The sequence below is a fragment of the Staurois parvus genome, unplaced genomic scaffold, assembly GCF_062004578.1.
Source record: "Staurois parvus isolate SC_StPar_1 unplaced genomic scaffold, SC_StPar_1.0 ptg000017l, whole genome shotgun sequence".
NCBI lineage: Eukaryota > Metazoa > Chordata > Amphibia > Anura > Ranidae > Staurois > Staurois parvus.
In genome coordinates this window covers 22482966-22500829 of record NW_028317813.1, presented here as the reverse complement: position 1 = coordinate 22500829, position 17864 = coordinate 22482966, and the positions used below count along the sequence as shown (strand labels likewise).

The 17864-nt window shown below is 46.7% G+C and overlaps 1 protein-coding gene across 1 annotated transcript in view; it reads right to left on the bottom strand.

Annotated features, from left to right (window-relative positions):
- Nucleotides 1-17537, bottom strand: part of MBD6 (methyl-CpG binding domain protein 6) — a 114251-nt gene extending 96714 nt beyond the window's left edge. The window contains exon 1 of the mRNA XM_089681328.1: nt 17039-17537. The gene's annotated coding sequence lies outside the window, so the exon portion shown is untranslated. The remainder of the gene's footprint in view (nt 1-17038) is intronic.
- Nucleotides 17538-17864: the final 327 nt, after the last annotated feature.

Here is a 17864-nt window from a genome sequence, read left to right as displayed (position 1 = left end):
AAAATTTGATTTTTCAATTTTTTTTTAATTTTTTTTACAGGATATGTTTTAGAGAAAAAGTAAAAAATATAGTTTTCAAAATTGTCAGTATTTTTTTTTAAAGCACAAAAAATAAAAAAAAATGCAGAGACGATCAAATACCACCAAAAAAAAAAGCTCCATTTGTGGGGGAAAAAAGGACATAAATTTCATTTGGTTGCAGCGTTGCATGACCACACAATTGTTAAAGTAACGCAGCGCCGTATCGCAAAAAAAATGGCCTGGTCAGGAAGGGAGGATTTACCCTCTGGAGGGCAAGTGGTCAATCAGTAATCATCCGGTAAAAAAAAAAAAAAAACCCCATACACAACAAACGGCTGTTTTATAAATTTTATTATTTTTTTGCTTTAAAACACATCAGCTTCATGGACAACATGTTTACTTGCTGTCCAATATATCCCACCAACTTTCAGATGCCATTGTAACAAGAAGAACAATGTTACTCACTTTAACTGTCATTGATTCTAATGTTATGGTTGCTTGGTCTAGACAAAATATAATATGATTACAAAGTTTTCAGAAGAAGGCCTGGTCAATGACAATTCATACTTTTTCTCGAGCTGTTCTGGGCTACAGAATATCGGTTTTATGACAACTACTAAAATGAGAGACATTTGCTCATCCTACTTCATTAAACTGATTCTAACAGGTTAAATTTAAAAAAAACAAACAAACACGTTATACTTACCTCCTCTGTGCAATGGTTTTGCACAGAGCAGCCCCGTTCCTCTTCTTTTTGGGTCCCCACTGGCGGTCCTGGCTCCTTCCGCCTGCTGAATGCCCCCAAGCTTCTTGCCATGGGGGCACTCGAGTAGGCTCGCACCCAAGCAGTGGTTCTGTGAATGGACTTTGTCCGTTCACACATGGAGCGCTGCTCGGACCAGGCCCCCACTCTCTCCTCATTGGTTTACTGACTGTGATTGACAGCAAGAGCCAATGGCTCCGGCAGCTGTGTGAGCCAATGAGGAAAGCGTTCTGGGAGAACCATGGCTCTCATGCACATACTGGATCGGGATCAGGCAATTATAAGGGGGAGCTGCACCCAGAAGGTTTTATACCTTCATGTATAGAATGCATAAAAGGCAAAAAAAACCTTCTGCCTTTAGAACCACTTTAAATCATCTCATATCAGGAAGGGCTATTTCACACATACAACTGAAGGGGTGCTTGGCAAACCTATTGTAGTGCAATTACTGCTCATTACCCCAACAAACAGTAATTCATTTTGATTTGCACCCAACGCTCCCTGCAAATGCATTCAAACGCACTTGTGTTGCATCAGACACCATCTGTGTCTTGTGGTGAGGAACGTTGGGGGGGGGAATCCAGCGACAATTTTTCAGTGCCAGGCAATTAAAAATGAACGGGCTGTCTTAACACAACTCATGTTAACACGTATAACAGTGCAAGTTAAGGCAGACCTTCATCCAATAAAATAACTTTTTCACCTGGCTCCTCCCCCTCCCTCAATTGGATAAAATTTCCTTCTTTCTCACCTAGACCAGAATAACGTCTGCTGTCTCCTGGGATTTCTATGTCACACATCCCAGAAAGGCAGTTTTACTGGCGGACACATGCCTTCTGCAGGATCTGTGCCATCAAGGTCTCATGTAGAAGTGTTGTGTGCTCACACAAGGGAAGCCTCCGCAGAAGACCTGGCAGAGGCCTTTGGCACATCTTTGCATTTACAAGACAATCAAAGGAAGAGGATATTGGGAACTGACGTTACTCTTTAATGTACCACAATGTATTACTTAAAGCAATAGTAAACCCAAAAGCAAACATTATATTGCAGCTTACCATTTCTTACATGTGGTGGCTGCATTAGATCTCTTTTTTTAGGCTCTTTCTTTTATCTTAATCTGGTAATCTAGCCAGGTCTTTTTTTTTTTCAAAAGAACAAGCTCGCCAGCAGAATGCATCAGTTACAGAGATGAGACAAACCATTTAACACTAGCAAGGTTGCTTACAATGATGGACCTTTATTTAAGTAAAACCTTTAACCCCCCCCCCCAAAAAAAAATGGTTTTCTGTAGCTGCTTATTAAGTATTGTCTGGAGTGCGCTTTTAAATTGTTAGCATATTTAGGTTTGCTAGTAAATCTAACACTCCACTCCCCCCAGACTAACAATACTGATGTCCCAAGGTGCCTCCTGTCCTCCTCCATCCAGAGAGGGGGCACTCTAATACAGGAGGTGTGTTACAGGCCAGATAATCAGGTGAAAATAGAGGGGGGAAAAAACCTAAAAAAGAAAACTAATGCAGCCACCAAGTGTGAAATGGAGCTCCAAACAACATACCTGGAATGTGGAAGATCAATGTAATGTGTTAATTTGAAAATTACAGGCTCTTCAAAATGTGTGCATGAAGCACAGCAGGATTTTTAGATTAATGCTTCCTGTTCATGAGCTTTGTACTTCCTGTATCTGCTATTTTATGAATGGAAATATCTGCTGCAAATTACAGACAACTACAGCAGCAACTTATTTCATTCATAAAACTGCAAGGATAATTAGTAGATAGTGCATGCAAAGACACTGGTCATTTGGTATCACTGCACTTCAATCAAGGTTTTCAGCATGCTGAACCTGTGAAATGACAGGGCACAAGTGTAGGCAGTAAGCACTAACACATAACACCTCCTGCTCTGCTTTCATTTACAGTTGACAATACACGGTTACACTGCAGTGCATTACCAAAAAGTGCAAAAAGTACACACATCTTTTCTGATTGGTAAGGCAGCCTAGTCAAATAAATGTACTGCCCTTACACAATACACCAAAACGCACCACATCAGTGTGAACCCGCTGTACAATTTTCATAAGACTGCAGAGGGAAGGAGGCGGGGTGAACTGAACCGGAAGTGGGAGCGAGTACCTGTCACAACAAGGTATCCCCTCCTCCCCAAAAGTGGCAAATGTGGCAATGAAGGGGGGGGGGGCATTTGGGCGTGCAAAGAAGCAGAGCCCATTTCAAAATTACCTTGTTTTCCTTAAAATTGTATATTTTCTCAGTTTAAACTTTTAATATGTTTTCTATTTGCTATTGTGAATAAAATATGGGTTTATGTACTTTGCAAATCACTGCGTTCCGTTTTTTATGTAGATTTCACAGTGTCCCAACATTTTGGATCTGGGGTTTTAAATGACCTCTACTGGACATCACTACTGCTCAGCTCATTTCTAGGATGTAGGTGGTTTCTGCTGCCTGCATCCTAGCAATGACGGATGCCAACCCATAATACTGACAAAACAATGCTGATGCCAATCAAATTATACAAAGAAGGAAATGGCTCCTCCCACCAAATGTCAGAGCAAACATGACGGAGGAAGCACAACACTCTAGAGCCAGGATGGCTCGCCCCTCCTCGGGTGCATTCATACACTGTCAAAATATCAGCGCAATGACATTGGAATTGACTACACCATTCTTGTTCTCAAAGTGCATCTAATTGCAACAGGAATGGCCTATAAAGCATTAAATAAAAATATATTAAATAAAACTAGCTCCGCCCACAGTAATGAAATGAATGATTCATTCAGGGCTGACCTAAATATCAATAGTGTATAATCAATGGTGCAGGCTACACATTGTTAATATTTACATGTCAGTGGTGCTGTACGCACGTAGACGTTATACAAAAACGCAAGATCTCAGGCACAAGTTTTTCCTTTCCTTTTTTTTATAGAGCATACGTTTACTGATCTTTATGCAGCTATGTGCCTATAGAAAACTATACAGCTTTGGACTACACTGGAGGAAAATTCAGTAAAGCCCTAATGACACTTTTCTGGCTGTATGGCCCCTCAAAGTGGCCTACACCAGATTCCGGTACGGTAGCTTTACCAACACGTGCAGCAGATTCAGATAGTTCCTCATAGTGCCAGTTTTACAAAGTAATGCTATTACTACACCAAATTTAAAAATAATTATTTGCAGTTCATAGATAACGAAACTGGAGATAATTAAGACCAGCTGTAAATTGGCTTACAGAGACAGGAAGAGTGTCTCTCTATGGTGTGTAGCAAGCTGCATGTTTGCCTCTGCTACCTCCTCCCCTCCCCTCCTGTCACTGGTTGTTAAGGATGCTGTCGGCTTGTCAGCTTACAGCCTCCTAGCATCCAGTGATGCTGCCAATGAGCAGAGCCTAAAGGTGAAGGTGAGACACTAGTTATCCATCAGGTCTGCTCTCTCCTTATGATTGACATCAGGCTGGGGGCAGATTCTATAGTCAAAAGCAAGCTGTGTATAGGGTATGGATCTGCCTACTGTCTGCTGTCAATCACAAGGTGAACAGACCAGATAGAGAACTAGCGCCCCTGAATCCCCAACAGGCTTCGCTAACCCTTCTTCAAAAATCCTCGGCGCGGTGAGAGCTCAGCTGTACTAAGCACAGAGTGTCCATAGGAACACTCTGGTCTCAGTGCGCCTTTGCATGCGGTGTGTGTCCTACATTCATATACTTGTTTACAACAGGTACATGAATCTGTTGCCCACACCAACATACATTATATTGCCAAAAGTATTGGGACACCCCTCCAAATCACTGGATTCAGGTGTTCCAATCACCTCCATGGCCACAGGTGTATAAAATCAAGCCCCTAGGCATGCAGACTGCTTCTACAAACATTTGTGAAAGAATGAGTCTCTCTCAGGAGCTCAGTGACTCCAAGCTTGGTACCATGATAGGTTGCCACCTGTGCAATAAGTCCATCTGTGAAATTTCCTTGCTACTAAATATTCCACGGTCAACTGTTAGTGGTATTATAACAAAGTTGAAGCAACTGGGAACAACAGCAACTCAGCCATGAAGGGGTAGGCCATGTGAAATGACAGAGTGGGGTCAATGCATGCTGAAGCACACAGAAGTCACCAACTGTCTGCAGAGTCAATGGCTAAGGACCTCCAAACTTCATGTGGCCTTCAGATTAGCACAACAGTACATAGAGAGCTTCGTGGAATGGGTTTCCATGGCCGAGCAGCTGCATCCAAGCCTTACATCACCAAGTGCAATGCAAAGCGTCGGATGCAGTGGTGTAAAGCATGCAGCCACTGGCCTCTAGAGCAGTGGAGACGTGTTCTCTGGAGTGACGAATCACACTTCTCTGTCTGGCAATCCGGAGAACATGTCTGGGTTTGGCGGTTGCCAAGAGAATGGTACTTGCCTGGCTGCATTGTGCCAAGTGTAAAGTTTGGTGGAGGGGGGATTATGGCATGGGGTTGGGCTTGGCCCCTTAGTTTCAGTGAAGGGAACTCTTAAGGCATCAGCATACCAAGACATTTTGGACAATTTTATGCTCCCAACTTTGTGGGAACAGTTTGGGGATGGCCCCTTCCTGTTCCAACATGACTGTGCACAAGTGCACAAAGAAAGGTCCATAAAGACATGGATGAGTGAGCTTGAGTGGAGGAACTTGACTTGTCCTGACCTCAACCAGATAGAACACCTTTGGGATGAATTAGAGCAGAGACTGCGAGCCAGGCCTTCTCGTCAAACATTCCCATAGGCACACACCTAAACTCTGTGGACAGCCTTCCCAGAACAGTTGAAGTTGTTATAGCAGCAAAGGGTAGGCTAACTCAATATTGAACCCTTCAGACTAAGACTGGGATGGCATTAGGCAGGCATCCCAATACTTTTGGCAATATAGTGTATGTCACGTGGAGGCACGTCAGAGTTCCTCCAACTGCGTTTTTCCATGTCCATGTGCATGAGCCCTTTGACAACGGGAAGAAAGTGGTAGTGTCCTTTTAGTTTTCAGTGGAAAAGCATCCCCTCACATTGGCTGTCGATGGAGAAAAGCCCCTTTAAATTTGCATTCAGTGCAGAAGTGACCTCTTACATTGTCAGTGGTCACTGCCTCCTTACATATGCGGTCATTGTACTTGGGAGATCTGTCACTGCTCACTTTCTCCTGGCAACTTCTGAAGGAGCCCTAGAGTTCCATGAAACCTTGGTTGAGAAATCCTGACATACAGCAGCATACTGTCAAAAGGATGGGTAGAATTTACACAGAAATTTAACAAGATGTTCTAATGTCTATTACAACAAGATGAAACATTGGCAGTAGTGCAAAACCTTTCCATAGAAAGATACATACATCAAGTTCACAACTATGAAAGGGTTGTCAAAAACATTGTTCCAAAAATAATGGAACATATCAAATATCAGTTCATAAAGTTCAACACATATTTTGTTACATGCAATGTCTTATTTACCTCCACTTTCCTCATCACCAATATGGCAGCACGGATGTACAATTCATGACGGACATGCAGACCTGGATCCCGGGCAGATAGTGTTTTTTTTTCTTTTTGCGGGCGAGCAGCATGGCTTACTTGTCAGATGGAAGCATTTGTGCAGCTGCTTCCACACACTCTGGTAAAGTGCCCCCCCCCCCCCCCCCCACCCCGAGCACATGTCCCTGCTATGTATCCTAGGCTTCGCTTGCCCATCTGCAGGCCTGGGACTGGCATACTGGGCGCCACCGGGTGGAGGGGAGGGAGGAGAGGCACACATCCACTCTCCTCCCCATCTTATTCCTGACCCAGAAGTCCTATGTATGACATCACTTCCGAGTCACCCTGTCACTTTCCTTGGCTATTCTAGCAGGGGAGGAATGTATTGCAATGTGATCTGGTCTGCATTATATCCAGTGGAGCAAAGGAGACAGGAAGATTCTTTTAGACTCTGGATGTCTCATAAAAGAGAACTCGTTACCAAAAAATAATCACATGGGGACTTTTATTGCATTTGTGTGCCCCCTAACATTAACTTGTGTGTTTTTTACTGAAACTTTGTGTTTCCTAGACCTTTGCGGTAACACAGTGTGACATAAAAAAATTAAACCACTACAAATCTATTCTCTAGGGTGTTTACTTTCAGAAAATATATAATGTTTTGGGGGTTTTATGTAATCTTCAGGCCTAAAATTATTTTTTTAAACGTGTGAAAGGATGTGTTCACCTTTGGGAATAAGTTATATGTTCCATTTTGAGGGTGAAACAAGTTCCCACTCCTACAGTGACTTGGCAATCCTAGCCTTTTGTGTAACAGCAGTACGGGGAGAAGTTCCCTGTACCAGATGTTGCTTTTTGAAAATAGCATGGCCAGGCAGGGTACGCCATTCATTCACAGAGTTCTGTGAATGAATCCACTACAAGTACCGACACCCTCTGCAGATGATGGCTTGTAGTTCTCAATGAACTACCATGGCGCTGTTGAGTGCTCTGGTAGTTCATTGATTCTTGCTGGCAGTGTAAACTGCCTGCCTGTACGATGTATGACACGGAGACTGTAAGAGTCCTGCATGGCACCTATGAGCTGCTGACCCCTGGTGCAATGCTTTCCAAAAAAAAATAGTAAAAGCACATTTTGGGGTTTTTTTTTGCCTGCAAAATAAATAATGGCAGCTTATTTTTATAGAGGTGAACTTATCCTTCAACAGAGCGGACACCGAAGCTTGATTTGGCTACTAAGCATGCACTTGTACTGAGCACCCAAGTGCTTCAGTGCGCAAGGGCAACCTGAAGGAATAAAGTTTTTTTTTCTCATTGGGGCTGGCGCTTTATTTGCTCAGCAGATGCCCTACTGCTTAGCGATGAGAGAGCCTGACACTTCCAACTCCTGACGAGCACCCAATCAGTGCTAGTCAAACTGCAAGGTCTCTCCCCTCCCTGCTAGCCCCCTGGTGCGGTGCTGGAGACAGGCAGAGAGTGGAGTAGGAGATAAACAGCGCAATATTCACACCTTATTTAAATATGGTTTTGGTTAAAAAAAAATTTTTTTAATCAGGACAAGTAGATTGGGAACCTGATTTAGTCCCTCCCTTGGACAAGAGGTTTTTTATTTTTAAATTTCCACACCCCATGGCGGTATTTTTTAAAAATAAAAATAAATTTCAACAATAGCGCATACAGTATAAAGTTCCCAAATAAGAGCTACTGGATTTCATTGCATGCGTCGATACCAACAATGAAAATGTTGCTGGATTTCCATGAATTCTGAGCAAGGCTTTCAACTACATTCACACCACCAGAAACATGACACAAATACCTTACTTAACCTGAACCCAAAGTGCGCAAACGTTTAAAAATTGGTCCCAAGAAACATTAATGGAAAGGATATCCAAACCCTAAAACACCAATGGAAAAGAATGTAGCTTTCCAGTCCTTAGATGTGGTAACTGCATTAAAGTAGAACTACAACCAAAACAACCCAAAATGTAGGACACTCTTTCACTTTCAATGATAATGGTAAACAGGACAAAAAGGGCGAAACTCTCAGTGACACAGGCAGCAAAAAAACCTAGTAGGTGTTCTTATTCCTCTGCACTCTGTCCAAAAATAAAATTGAAAAAAAAAAAAGTTTTACCTTTAGACCTGGTTCACCTCTATGAGGGTTTTTTTGTGCTTTTTGCAGAAATGCACTACAGTCCATTTAACATGGTTTCCTATGGGACATCTTCACATCTATGCTTTTTTCAGCTGCTGCATTTTTGGAAAGGGTCAAGGACTTTCTTAACCTCCTTAGCGGTATTCCCGAGTGTAGCTCGGGGTAAAATTTGAGTACCAAGAGCGGTAACCCCAAGCTACACTCGGGCTTACCATGCGGCGTTGCTCAGGGGGTCCCTGCAGCACTTACCTTGTCCTTCGCTCCCGCGATGTGTCCCCTGCAGCATCCCCGGCCATCTCCTCCGGCCGATGCTGGCATCCGGCTTCCGTGTTCCGGTCCCTGTGACGTCGGGACGTACGTTTATTAAATTATGATTTATGATTTTGTGTTTCAAGTTTTATCATATCCGGAATGTTTACTAGACTCTTGTTCGTACAGATTTCAGTGAGTTATTCCTAAAAATTACAGCCTACAATAAAAAACTACATGTTTCCATGCAAAAAAATGGTACCGCTTTCAGCACAAAAAAAAAAAAAAAAAAAAAAAAAAAAAAAAAAATCGGAAAGAATCATACCGCCGAGGAGGTTAAACAAAAAGCAGTGTTTTTGGTTCAACAGACTTCAATGGAGACACTGCAAAGAAGCATGTAGTGAGTTTTTGACGGGTTCTACGTTTTATAATCTGTCCAACAAGTTGGCCAAAAAAAACTGAAAAACAAAACAAAAAGCATAAATAATGCAAAACGCATCAAAAAAACAAGTCCAAAACTGAATAAAAGCAACTTGCAAAGGTGTGAACCAAGCCTTAGTTATACTTTAATTTCACCAGGTGATTCTGTCAGGAACACACTTCATGCCCTAGGGCAGTGATGGCGAACCTTTTTGAGCCCGAGTGCCCAAACTGCAACCCAAAACCAACTTATTTCTTTCAAAGTGCCAACACTGCAATGAAACCTGAATATCGAGCTTTTGGTTTAGAAAAAACAACTCGTACAGTAGTGCAAACTAATTAACAGTACAGGGATGACCAGAGACTGCGGACACAGTACAGGGATGACCAGAGACTGCGGACACAGTACAGGGATGACCAGAGACTGCGGACACAGTACAGGGATGACCAGAGACTGCGGACACAGTACAGGGATGACCAGAGACTGCGGACACAGTACAGGGATGACCAGAGACTGCGGACACAGTACAGGGATGACCAGAGACTGCGGACACAGTACAGGGATGACCAGAGACTGCGGACACAGTACAGGGATGACCAGAGACTGCGGACACAGTACAGGGATGACCAGAGACTGCGGACACAGTACAGGGATGACCAGAGACTGCGGACACAGTACAGGGATGACCAGAGACTGCGGACACAGTACAGGGATGACCAGAGACTGCGGACACAGTACAGGGATGACCAGAGACTGCGGACACAGTACAGGGATGACCAGAGACTGCGGACACAGTACAGGGATGACCAGAGACTGCGGACACAGTACAGGGATGACCAGAGACTGCGGACACAGTACAGGGATGACCAGAGACTGCGGACACAGTACAGGGATGACCAGAGACTGCGGACACAGTACAGGGATGACCAGAGACTGCGGACACAGTACAGGGATGACCAGAGACTGCGGACACAGTACAGGGATGACCAGAGACTGCGGACACAGTACAGGGATGACCAGAGACTGCGGACACAGTACAGGGATGACCAGAGACTGCGGACACAGTACAGGGATGACCAGAGACTGCGGACACAGTACAGGGATGACCAGAGACTGCGGACACAGTACAGGGATGACCAGAGACTGCGGACACAGTACAGGGATGACCAGAGACTGCGGACACAGTACAGGGATGACCAGAGACTGCGGACACAGTACAGGGATGACCAGAGACTGCGGACACAGTACAGGGATGACCAGAGACTGCGGACACAGTACAGGGATGACCAGAGACTGCGGACACAGTACAGGGATGACCAGAGACTGCGGACACAGTACAGGGATGACCAGAGACTGCGGACACAGTACAGGGATGACCAGAGACTGCGGACACAGTACAGGGATGACCAGAGACTGCGGACACAGTACAGGGATGACCAGAGACTGCGGACACAGTACAGGGATGACCAGAGACTGCGGACACAGTACAGGGATGACCAGAGACTGCGGACACAGTACAGGGATGACCAGAGACTGCGGACACAGTACAGGGATGACCAGAGACTGCGGACACAGTACAGGGATGACCAGAGACTGCGGACACAGTACAGGGATGACCAGAGACTGCGGACACAGTACAGGGATGACCAGAGACTGCGGACACAGTACAGGGATGACCAGAGACTGCGGACACAGTACAGGGATGACCAGAGACTGCGGACACAGTACAGGGATGACCAGAGACTGCGGACACAGTACAGGGATGACCAGAGACTGCGGACACAGTACAGGGATGACCAGAGACTGCGGACACAGTACAGGGATGACCAGAGACTGCGGACACAGTACAGGGATGACCAGAGACTGCGGACACAGTACAGGGATGACCAGAGACTGCGGACACAGTACAGGGATGACCAGAGACTGCGGACACAGTACAGGGATGACCAGAGACTGCGGACACAGTACAGGGATGACCAGAGACTGCGGACACAGTACAGGGATGACCAGAGACTGCGGACACAGTACAGGGATGACCAGAGACTGCGGACACAGTACAGGGATGACCAGAGACTGCGGACACAGTACAGGGATGACCAGAGACTGCGGACACAGTACAGGGATGACCAGAGACTGCGGACACAGTACAGGGATGACCAGAGACTGCGGACACAGTACAGGGATGACCAGAGACTGCGGACACAGTACAGGGATGACCAGAGACTGCGGACACAGTACAGGGATGACCAGAGACTGCGGACACAGTACAGGGATGACCAGAGACTGCGGACACAGTACAGGGATGACCAGAGACTGCGGACACAGTACAGGGATGACCAGAGACTGCGGACACAGTACAGGGATGACCAGAGACTGCGGACACAGTACAGGGATGACCAGAGACTGCGGACACAGTACAGGGATGACCAGAGACTGCGGACACAGTACAGGGATGACCAGAGACTGCGGACACAGTACAGGGATGACCAGAGACTGCGGACACAGTACAGGGATGACCAGAGACTGCGGACACAGTACAGGGATGACCAGAGACTGCGGACACAGTACAGGGATGACCAGAGACTGCGGACACAGTACAGGGATGACCAGAGACTGCGGACACAGTACAGGGATGACCAGAGACTGCGGACACAGTACAGGGATGACCAGAGACTGCGGACACAGTACAGGGATGACCAGAGACTGCGGACACAGTACAGGGATGACCAGAGACTGCGGACACAGTACAGGGATGACCAGAGACTGCGGACACAGTACAGGGATGACCAGAGACTGCGGACACAGTACAGGGATGACCAGAGACTGCGGACACAGTACAGGGATGACCAGAGACTGCGGACACAGTACAGGGATGACCAGAGACTGCGGACACAGTACAGGGATGACCAGAGACTGCGGACACAGTACAGGGATGACCAGAGACTGCGGACACAGTACAGGGATGACCAGAGACTGCGGACACAGTACAGGGATGACCAGAGACTGCGGACACAGTACAGGGATGACCAGAGACTGCGGACACAGTACAGGGATGACCAGAGACTGCGGACACAGTACAGGGATGACCAGAGACTGCGGACACAGTACAGGGATGACCAGAGACTGCGGACACAGTACAGGGATGACCAGAGACTGCGGACACAGTACAGGGATGACCAGAGACTGCGGACACAGTACAGGGATGACCAGAGACTGCGGACACAGTACAGGGATGACCAGAGACTGCGGACACAGTACAGGGATGACCAGAGACTGCGGACACAGTACAGGGATGACCAGAGACTGCGGACACAGTACAGGGATGACCAGAGACTGCGGACACAGTACAGGGATGACCAGAGACTGCGGACACAGTACAGGGATGACCAGAGACTGCGGACACAGTACAGGGATGACCAGAGACTGCGGACACAGTACAGGGATGACCAGAGACTGCGGACACAGTACAGGGATGACCAGAGACTGCGGACACAGTACAGGGATGACCAGAGACTGCGGACACAGTACAGGGATGACCAGAGACTGCGGACACAGTACAGGGATGACCAGAGACTGCGGACACAGTACAGGGATGACCAGAGACTGCGGACACAGTACAGGGATGACCAGAGACTGCGGACACAGTACAGGGATGACCAGAGACTGCGGACACAGTACAGGGATGACCAGAGACTGCGGACACAGTACAGGGATGACCAGAGACTGCGGACACAGTACAGGGATGACCAGAGACTGCGGACACAGTACAGGGATGACCAGAGACTGCGGACACAGTACAGGGATGACCAGAGACTGCGGACACAGTACAGGGATGACCAGAGACTGCGGACACAGTACAGGGATGACCAGAGACTGCGGACACAGTACAGGGATGACCAGAGACTGCGGACACAGTACAGGGATGACCAGAGACTGCGGACACAGTACAGGGATGACCAGAGACTGCGGACACAGTACAGGGATGACCAGAGACTGCGGACACAGTACAGGGATGACCAGAGACTGCGGACACAGTACAGGGATGACCAGAGACTGCGGACACAGTACAGGGATGACCAGAGACTGCGGACACAGTACAGGGATGACCAGAGACTGCGGACACAGTACAGGGATGACCAGAGACTGCGGACACAGTACAGGGATGACCAGAGACTGCGGACACAGTACAGGGATGACCAGAGACTGCGGACAGTACAGGGATGACCAGAGACTGCGGAAAGCACAGGGATGACCAGAGACTGCGGAAAGCACAGGGATGACCAGAGACTGCGGACAGTACAGATGACTGCTGACCTTTGGGGAGGGAGGGGGAGCGGGTACCTGAATTTGACAGGTACCCGCTCTTACTTCCGCAGAGTTTTTTTTTTATCTTACCTGTTCCTTTATCCAGCCGCGCGCTGTCTTCCCGGCTTCTGTAGTGTGGGCGCTCGTCAGACAGCCGGATGCCCAGTGCGCATGCGCGAGAAGCGCTGCGCTTTGTGATTGGTCCGGCGGCTTCTGGGATCTGTCATGTGTCCCAGGTACCGCCTTACCATTCACAAAGAGCACTGCTTCTTGCGCATGCGCACTTGGGACCCGGCTGTCACGCACACTACAGAAGCCGGGAAGACAGCGCGCCGCTGGATAGAGGAACAGGTACGGTCCCACTGCAGAGCTGAGCGGCCGGCCCGGTATTCTGACACGGCGGCGGTGGAAATACCGGACCGGTCGCTCTATATTCGCTCCATAAGACGCACTGACATTTTCCCCCCTTTTTTGGGGGAAAAAAAGTGCGTCTTATGGAGCGAAAAATACGGTATTCTCCTGGCGTGCCCACAGATAAGGCTCGGCGTGCCGGCTGTGGCACGCGTGCCACGGGTTCGCCATCACTGCCCTAGGGTGACAACACTTACTCACTGTACTGTTTCAATGGAGTAGCAGTATTGTTGCCCCCCTCTTTTGACCTAACACCTCCCCCTCTTCACTTCCATATCAGAGAGATGTTGCTTTATAGTTCACAGAAGACAGCTGGGAAAGCTAATAACGTTGTAAATTTCTGCGCATTGAACTGAACTTTCAAAGGACACTGGATTTCAGGCAGGAACAATTGGCATTTTTCTGTACTTGAACAAAATGTTCTTAACCTAAAAAAAGGAAATTAATTCAGCTACCACATGGTAGGATAATACATTAAAAATGTGTTCTTCAGTTTAGACATCCTTCAATCCTCACTCCAATGTAACATGACTCCTCCTGCTCTCAGAATCCTGTGTACTTCCAGGGCTGTGAGCCTTTGCAGCAGCGAATCTTTGCGATATATGTCCCTACCCCGCACTGCTACTGCGCATCTGTGTGAACGATGTCCCTACCCTACACTACTACTGCGCATCTGTGTGAATGATGTCCCTACCCCGCACTACTACTGCGCATCTGTGTGAATGATGTCCCTACCCCGCACTACTACTGCGCATCTGTGTGAATGATGTCCCTACCCCGCACTACTACTGCGCATCTGTGTGAACGATGTCCCTACCCCGCACTGCTACTGCGCACCTGTGTGAACGATGTCATTACCCTGCACTGCTATGGCGCATCTGTGTGAATGATGTCACTACCCCGCACTACTATGGCGCATCTGTGTGAATGATGTCACTACCCTGCACTGCTATTTCCCATCTGTGTGAACGATGTCACTTCTCTACACTACTATTTCCCATTTGCATTATGATGTCATTACTCTGCACATCTATTCCACATCTTTATGAAGGTTACTACTCCGCATTTTCCATCAATGCAAGAACAGAAGCCTGCAGCAGGAGTGCACTTAAAAAGGTGACGACACTGTCGCCCGACTGAATGGCAGAGTGTGAGAGTTGTCACTTTATCTACACTACCTGTGCTGACCAGAGGAAAAGAGGTAACATTCAGCACACAACAAATTAAAAGTTATAAAAGAATATGCAGCGCAACTGTAAAGGGGCATGGGCAATTGCCAATCTGGGGAAATGGGAGTGTTAAATATACTAGCAGATTTAGATACACTAACCAATTGATGACACACTCCAGCTCACACTTTATAAGCCATTACAGCAACCTTTTTTTTTTTTTGCTTTCTGGGATAAAGGTATTACATGCATAAATAAAAGCTGATCATTGTAAGCACCCCTGTGAGTGTTAAATGGTTTGCCTTAACCGTTTACCTGCTACATCTGCAGGACAGCTTGCATTACTGAAAATCAACAGACTTACTGGAAGGATCACTAGGTGAAAAAGGAAAGTAAATCTAAAAAAAGAAAACTAAATGCAGCCATCACATCCAAGAACTGGTAAGCTGCAATATAATAAATGTTTACTTTTGGATTCAATACTGCTTTAAGCTGGGCATACACTGTACAACGAGATTGCACAATCTCCATCAGACAAAAGGTATGCCCTTGAACTACATATTTGGCAGATCTAAAGAAGATTGTACAATCGGATTGTATAGTGTATGCCCAGCTTTAGATTGTAAGCTCCTGATGTGAATGTACAGTAGGTAACACTGTGTGTAAATTGATGGTGCTCTTGTAATACATAAAATAAATCAAACAGTTCTCCATACCTTCTGTACAGAACATAAACGTCCAAAATAATATTCCCAATGCAAACGTTCCTGAATGTGGCTGAAGAGTAAGTGGGTGCTGTAACAACTATTGGCTGGAAACTGGAATGACTCAAAGCAAGATCTGTCACCAGCACACCAGGAAACCCTATAAAAAGGCACCACCTGCATGGAGTTTGCATCTTCTCCCTCTGCCTGTGTGGGTTTCCTCCAGGTACTCCCGTTTCCTCCTACACAAAACATGCTGGTGGGTTAACTGGCTCCTGATTAAATTGGTCCTAGTATGTGTATGTATGAATGTGAATGAAGCCTCGTATGCATGATGAAAATATCGGATGAATGGTCATCAGGGGTTTATTTTGCACGCTAGTCTCATATCGAAAATGAAACAGTTACTAACGTTAGGAAAAATAAGAAAATAAGAACATACAACTTTGGAAGTAATGTAATGTAATGTATTTTTTTTCAAGTATGCATGGTCTTGGTCATTCGATGTTTTTCATACAAATACTGTACAAATTAAACAAAAATTGTTAGTTTTCTTTTCGTACTAGAAAACGTTTTGCTTGTCCCTTCGGATAATTTCACATGAACTGCTGTGACTGGCTCTTGAAAGCTGGATTGATATAGCGCCAACAGTTTACATTATAAAGGGAGACAGTACAGCAATGATACAGTTCAATACAAGAGGTATAGGAAGGCCCTGCTCCTGGGAGCTTACGTTTTAACAACAATCAGATTATCGGATGAAAAGCTGTATTTTTCCTCCAATTTTCTCACTGTGTATACTTGGCATTAGGGACATTAGATTGTAAGCTCTTCAAGGGCAGGGACTGATGTGAATGTATATTTCTGCAAGTTGCTGTGTAAAATTGCTGGCACTATATAAGTCCCTGTAATAAATAAAAAAGGGTCCAAGGTCTTACTTAACGATCATATGGTGACATTTCGGAGATACGCAGGGCCCCCTTCATCATGCCTGATAAAGGGGTCCTGCATTGCTCTGAAATGTCGCTATCTTCTGCTGTGATGGGATTGTTCCATAAAACATTGGACTCTATAGTATGCTGGTGACTGATCTCTTACCTTCTGTACACATTGGGGGCACGTTAAAGCTGCTGATCCCCCAGGTCCCCCCTTAGTAAAGGTTAGTAAGCACAGAGATGACAGAGGACCCAGGCAGGGTACTTCCTATGCCCCCCTCCCCCTCCACACCTGGAGATGTGACATGTTCATGTCATCTAGGTTACAGACAGACACCAGCTGCTATCTCTCACACACAGACACACACACACAGGCCATGCCATGTGGACAGAGCAGAATGCAGACTTACCTCCAGCAGATGAAGTTTGTTGGTGGGAAGTGAAGTGGAGGGCTGACAAGCCAGGCTTCCCAGGGCAGGGATGTCCTCCCCTCCAGCAGCAGCAGCTGCCCCCTTCCTCGCAGGCCTTTTGTGGCAGGGAGGTAAATAAATGAAAAGACAAAGAGCAATAAAGCCTGCCCGTTTTATTGCTTCCCTTTCATTCTTGTTATTGTTTTCTTTGCTGGATGTTGATGTTGTTGTTGTTCTTTCAGCAGCAGCAGCCCCTCCTTAGGCTCTTCTGGGCAGGCAGTGGGGGGTTGCTCTTGTCTTCTGCTCTGTGTCTGGATGCATAAGGACAACGCTTGAGCAGCGAGTGCCCAGGGAACCTGTGTTGGCTCCCGGGAGTCCCTTTACCTGAGGAGATAAGGGTCAGGTTCTGCACTTAGCTGGCTCAGGCCTGTGCTTGCTAGTAGATTTCCCAGCTCCCCCTGCCCTCTCTCTTCTCAGTGGCTGTTTTCCTTCCCTGGGTTCCAGAGCCAGATCATGGAGTTTCCTGTTGCGCATGCGCCGTCGGGCAGCCCTGGGGATTCCGTGCCCACATTGCACAAGTCTGCGCTACGGGAGCCGAGATGACAGCGCGGCTGCCATCTTGGTTGTGGGCAAACAGATACGTCGTCGTTTTGGAGCGCTTTTGGTTGCCCGAGGCGTTAGTGCGAGGCAATTAAATGACAGGCGTTTGGCGGTCTTGCGATTTTTCGGGATGGTTTAGCCGTTTGGCGAATGTTTCCGAGCTCTCTGGTGTCGTGGCTGCTTGCAGGCAGCTCAGCGTTTCACAAGATGGCTGGTTACATAGGCA